This window comes from Theobroma cacao, chromosome 8, assembly GCF_053813885.1.
Source record: "Theobroma cacao isolate CCN51 chromosome 8, ASM5381388v1, whole genome shotgun sequence".
NCBI classification, from domain to species: domain Eukaryota; kingdom Viridiplantae; phylum Streptophyta; class Magnoliopsida; order Malvales; family Malvaceae; genus Theobroma; species Theobroma cacao.
The window spans coordinates 8511444-8517819 of record NC_142646.1 but is presented as its reverse complement, the minus strand read 5'-3'; the positions used below and the strand labels follow the sequence as shown (position 1 = coordinate 8517819).

The following is a 6376-nucleotide window of genomic DNA, read 5'->3' as shown; positions in this document are numbered from 1 at the left end:
TATACATTAGATTATAAAATATATTTAGTGAATAAGCATACCAAAAAAACAATCTTATGTTAAGTATTAAAAATGGTAGAATTAGTCAAATAATTATAATAAGATAGGTATGAGAATCAACCTTAGAAAATTGAATTTTAAAATACCATAATATTAACTATAGGAATAGTATATAAATGATACTTGTCACGACCCGGAACTCCCCATCGGGCCCGTGACAACCGCCGCGAGGCCTCGACAGACATTCTTCACCCCGAATGTCGATTGAAACCTCGCAAGGCTTAGCATCAACTTTCGCATCTCCCCGGTGAGCAACAGTTATTAAATCTCGCATTTCAAAAAATCATAAGTCATTTTTAAATAAGAACAATAAAATATTATTTTCTGGCTCACAGGGGTATTTTCGTAATTTTTCGTCAAAAATCTCAAAATTTGCTAAAAATGTAGTAGGCAAGCAGAAAATATATATTTAATGATTTAAAAACAATTAAGTACCTAAAACGTTCATTTGAAAGCAAATTGTTGACAACTAATACTATTCAAAAATAATAAATAAAATATTTTATTTTCTCATAAAATAAATTTTTATAGAAATATTCGTAAATAATTTTTCGCACATGAAAGTAAAGTAAAAATTGTATGAATAGAAATACAGATAACCAAAATATAAGTTTTGATCTGCAATGACACGTGGGCTCCAATTGACCAAGAGGATGTAAGACTGTGAACTCTTACTTTTTATAATGCAGTTCCGAGCTTAGTTCTCGTCTTACTCGACTATCTACAAACTGTCCTGAGCCTGAAAAATGTATAGGAAGAAGGGGTGAGATTTTATAATCTCAGTGAGTAAACAGATACCATCTAAAGTATCTAAAGCCGAGTAAATGGAGACAATTAAAATAAGTCATCATACCGTAATTTCATTACCTTTCAGTTCATTTCAACCAAATAAAATCAATCCATATAAATCGAGTAATCAACTTGGCTTATGAATTTCTTAAAACTTTGGCTCGTGCCAAAACTCATACTCGGTGATACCTTGCGCAGGGCATCCAACCGAGTCCGCCAAGGCTGTTAAAATTTCATATACACTTAAAATATATTTTTAGTTTGAGAAAAATACAGCCGTTCCTTGGCGTTGGCTGAGTTCCCCTTCACGTGGTGGTTTAGCGTGAAGTGAACCCTAAGTTTTACCCCAGGAGATACCCTACGCGCCTCTCCGTTCGAGGTAATAATATAATGGAGTTTACCGTGCCCCTCTAATAGGCTGGTCCACGGAACCCCCTCTGCAGTAAATAATTAATATATACTCCACCAATTCAATAAAATTCATTCTAGCATGGCATGGCGATTTATCACAATCTAGCCTCTCAAGGCTGAATACACAATACAAATAATTCTGACACCAAAATCAATTTAGCCATTCATGCTCATATATTGTCATAAGCCATTCAATTTAAAACCATAAATTTACAACACAAGCAGGCAGTCTCCAATTACTCTATTTTCAAAATCAATATTCGATTTTTCAGAAAATTTATAAAATCATTTTATAAAATCACAATTTCTCTTAAAACATAGCAATTTACCATTTAAACTCATTTTTTTATAAAATCACACAATTGTATAAAACTACTCTAGATAATTAAGACGATAATAAGTTTACTCACAGTATTAGGAGTAGAAATACTCCTATCTTCGGCCCTCGGGTGCAGTCTCTTACCCAAAACAATTGACTCAGCACCTATCCATAATCCATGACACAAAATTCAGTAAATTGTGTCAATTTATCATAAATTATTTCAGGCTCTTATCCATGCGTATGCACTAGATAGGATTTGAAATGTCTAGACAATCGCTTAATTGCGGTGTCGACCTAACTCGCCTATACACGGTGTAAATTCCTAAAATCCCCAATTCGACTCCAATTCCATCCATTTCAGTTTCAATTATCCAATTATATCCACAATACCTCAATGATTGTGAATTTGGTCCAATTATCAGTCCGAACTATAAATTACGCTTTTACCCCTAGTGGGTAAAAATTTCAATTTATTGCACCGAAAATTCCCATTTAATTTCCAACCTCATAATTCATCATTTTTCCACCCAATTCTCTTAAAATAAAGTCAACCTCATCCTCACATACCATTGGCTAGATTCGGCCTAGGGAAATTCATGGAGAAGATAAATATTTTTCTTGTTGTTTTACTCATAAACATGCTAAACTAACACTAAACACTAACATAGCTCAAAATCAAATTTATCTAACAACTTTCTCTCTCTAAACCCATATGACCAGAATTCAAATCATCCTCAAATCACATGATTCAACCATGAAAAATGATGGAAAATGCATGGGAAAGGTAAAGCACAAGACAAATTTAAGAAATGTTACCTTTTTTCACTTGATTTTTGAATTTCCACCTATTTTCCCTTTAAATTTCTTAGCTAGGGTTTTATTTTCTCCTTTCTCTCTCTTGTTTCTTGCTTGGCCGAATGTTGAAGAAGAAGAATGGGTGGGCTGAATTTTTTATGCCTTTTTTATTGTTTAATGAAATAATATTATTTTATTCATATTTTAAATATTTTATTAATTCATTTTTTTTTCTAGCCATCCATTTGTCCTACTTTTTCCACCATGCATTCCCTTTGACTTATCCAAGTCTTAAGTGAAATTTCCAGATTTTTCCAAAGTTTTGGTGGAGCAAATTTTTTAAAATTACACTTTTGCCTCCGAACTTTTCAAAAATTACATTTTTGCCCCAAAAATTGAAAATTTACCATAATGCATAATTTGCACTCCTCATACTCATTTCACACTCCAAATAATTAAATTTGATCAAAATCCTTTCAAAAATTAAATTTTCGATTCCGAATGGTAAAATTACCATTTTACCCTTTTACTCCAAATTATACCGAAATTAAAATTTTTCACTTATAAACCTCAAATCTTACTCCAATAAGTCAAATGGGGCCAAAAATCTTTTCTAAAAATTTCGATTTTGTCCCCAGGTGGCAAATGACCATTTTGCCCCTGGATAGCGAAAATTCTAGTTTGACTCCAAATTGATCCTCGAACTCCGAATCACCATATTAACCCATTCTGGGACTTTAAAATTCTTAATTTCATTGTAAATTCTCTATTTGATCTAGTTCGAGGCTTAAATCAACTTTATTGTACCTCTAGGTACAATACCGACTTTTGTAAATTTTTCAATACTCTCTTAGCATGTAAACATGCTATCCACCACATGTATGTCATCACAAATATTTCTGTACAGTCGGGCTTGTCATCTTCTCCCCCACTTGGATCAACCATATGATCCTCCTTCTTGATTGACTTCGACATCCGGCTAAATATTAATATTTTAATATTATTTTCTTAATAAAATATTATTTTATTCTAAAAATTTTATCTTGTCTCCTTGGTACCCAAAATACCTTATTATGCCTAACTTGACTTCCAAATTACTTTTTATCTCACAAATTCTCCTTCGATAAAATTATTATTATTTTATTGTTATTTTTTTCACTTGTGAAATATTTTATCCTAAACTACTCCTTTCATCTCTTATCACTTTTAAACATTTTAATTGACCTCAATTTGCATTCGATCAACTTTATTTATCACCATATCAAAGTATGGGGTATTTCAATCTCCCCCACTTAAATAGAATTCGTCCTCGAATTCCCGTCGAAGTTGCGTTATCAGTCTCCCTCTATGATCCTGCTCCTTGTTCCTTCTATAGGGACATTCAATTTGTTCACCTCGTTCACCTTCAGTTCAATTAAATGCTTTATTTATGGCACTTATCATCTTTTGGAACTGGATCAGTAATACTTTTCATAACCATGATCTCTTATATCGAGACACTAAGCATGCCTTTATCACCATTATTAAATTTGAACCATAACTTCATCTCAATTATATTGATTTCAATCACATATCATACTTACTTATGTATACCTAATCATCATTTTATTAATTCGCTCCGTACCAAAATTCTCAACCTTGATTCATCCATCTTATACTGGTCCATACCCTTCCTTTATTAGAGTTCCATTAAGAACTTAAACAATCCAAGGTTTACCTTCAAAGTCATTCATAACTTTAATCATTCATTACATGTTCGTTAACACTTTAGCTCACTAACCTCTCTGAACACTATTTCAAAATCTCTCAATTACTGATAACCATTCTTCACTTTAGTTAGAAAAATTATCAATTTCATATATACATAGATACATGCATTTTCAAATGTCAACATCTCTCTTTATATATAGGAATCCATGTGTTCACATGCCTTGGACTACATTCCCCCTTTATTCATCCATATCCTAATCCTAGTTTCAATATAATAATTCTTATAGTGCATGTCAACCTTCTTATTATACTTGTGTATAACTTCATATCATTCATATCATTTCCAACCATATGTTTGAGTTTCCTTATACTATATATCATTCACCACAATGTCATCTCCATTGAATTATAATCTATTATGCGTGTATGCTTTATAATCCTATTGATGCCTCAAAGATTTATCTCAACTTGATCATTGCATCTCATGCAATACCACAATTCCTAAGAGTCATCCTTTTGTCCTTAATCATCTTTCATGCCTCTATATTACCTTGTATCTTTCTTGCATTACGATATTGATTTGTCACTTAAGACTCGAACCCATTTGAATCATGTATGCCTCAAGCATTTTCGAATTCCAATTTTCATAATATATTGGGAAAGTTTCATTATCTGACTTCATTTTCAGGGTCAACTTCTATTATCCTTTGTTCCACTCCTTCATATGAACATAACATCATTAATGTAATCACATTATCCATTCCGAATGTCATTTATAACCTTATTGCTTCCTTCTATAACTTTCCTCAATAATTATATCACCAATTTATCTCTGTTACACTAAAAGATTCCCATATACCTTCAGTTACTTAAACAGCCATTTTATAATACATTCTAGTCCTATACTTTAAAAGCCAAACTATTTTTACTTCTTTGTATAGATAATTATTATCTCTTTTACACAACATTTACTTAGAGTTAAGGTAGTGTAAAATCCTACGAAAATATTACATGTCCTTGGGATCATCATCTTAATCTGATCTTATCGGAAGATTTTACTCCGAGTCCTCCTGAAGATCCTCTTCTAAGTTTTCCTCCTCTTGAGATTTTTTTCCTTTGCTCCTCAATCCAAGCTTGTTGTATTCTCCTATACTCTTCATCACTCACGGGTGCAGCATTTCTTCCACAATCGGGAGGAAAATGTCGTACACTTGACACTTTTCTAAGGGGTCTACTTGCCACTGTTATTTTCTCCTTATCCTTTTCTGGTTGTCCCCTTACATTTCTCCCACAGCCTGGTGGAAAGTGTCGGACTACTCTCACACTCTTCCTAGAACGAATACCTCCTTCGGCTATCCTTAATTTTCCCTTTCTTTAGTATGTTCCTTAGATTCTCTCAAAAGGGAACCTCTTATGCTTACATTAATATTATTACTATCTGCACTTTTTGGACTACTCGGTTCGGGCTGCCATCGGCTCCTAACAGTAGAATCTAGAGATCCCTCACTAATACTATGAAAGGCGTCGGGACACCGTCTCTCCTAGATATGGTGTGTATGTCACCAGTGCACCTCAAAACCTATATGCAATCAAATAGTAATTGTTTAATTATTTATACATCTCAAAAGTAGGTAGATTTCTATATGAAGATGCATACATACTATTCAATCTAACCTAACTTAACTTATCTTAACTTAACTGGACTTGGGGCCACGCAGTGTTAGTGTAGATTCCTTAAAACAATTTTAAAATCAAAAACTTTAAAATCCAAAGCTTTAAAATCAAAATATCTGATCTTTAAACCATGCTCTGATACCAATCTAAATTGTCACGACCCGGAACTCCCCATCAGGCCCGTGACAACCGCCGCGAGGCCTCGACAGACATTCTTCACCCCGAATGTCAATTGAAACCTCGCAAGGCTTAGCATCAACTTTCGCATCTCCCCGGTGAGCAACAGTTATTAAATCTCGCATTTCAAAAAATCATAAGTCATTTTTAAATAAGAACAATAAAATATTATTTTCTGGCTCACAGGGGTATTTTCGTAATTTTTCGTCAAAAATCTCAAAATTTGCTAAAAATGTAGTAGGCAAGCAGAAAATATATATTTAATGATTTAAAAACAATTAAGTACCTAAAACGTTCATTTGAAAGCAAATTGTTGACAACTAATACTATTAAAAAATAATAAATAAAATATTTTATTTTCTCATAAAATAAATTTTTATAGAAATATTCGTAAATAATTTTTCGCACATGAAATTAAAGTAAAAATTGTATGAATAG

The 6376-nt window shown here is 32.6% G+C and overlaps 1 long non-coding RNA gene across 1 annotated transcript; it reads right to left on the bottom strand.

The window, feature by feature from the left end:
* Positions 1-618: 618 nt before the first annotated feature.
* On the bottom strand, positions 619-2682 carry LOC148761155 (uncharacterized). Its single transcript, XR_016028086.1, has 3 exons — positions 2399-2682; positions 1671-1744; positions 619-799 (listed from the first exon to the last, which is right to left on the bottom strand). It is a non-coding gene; the product is annotated as an uncharacterized LOC148761155 (long non-coding RNA).
* Positions 2683-6376: the final 3694 nt, after the last annotated feature.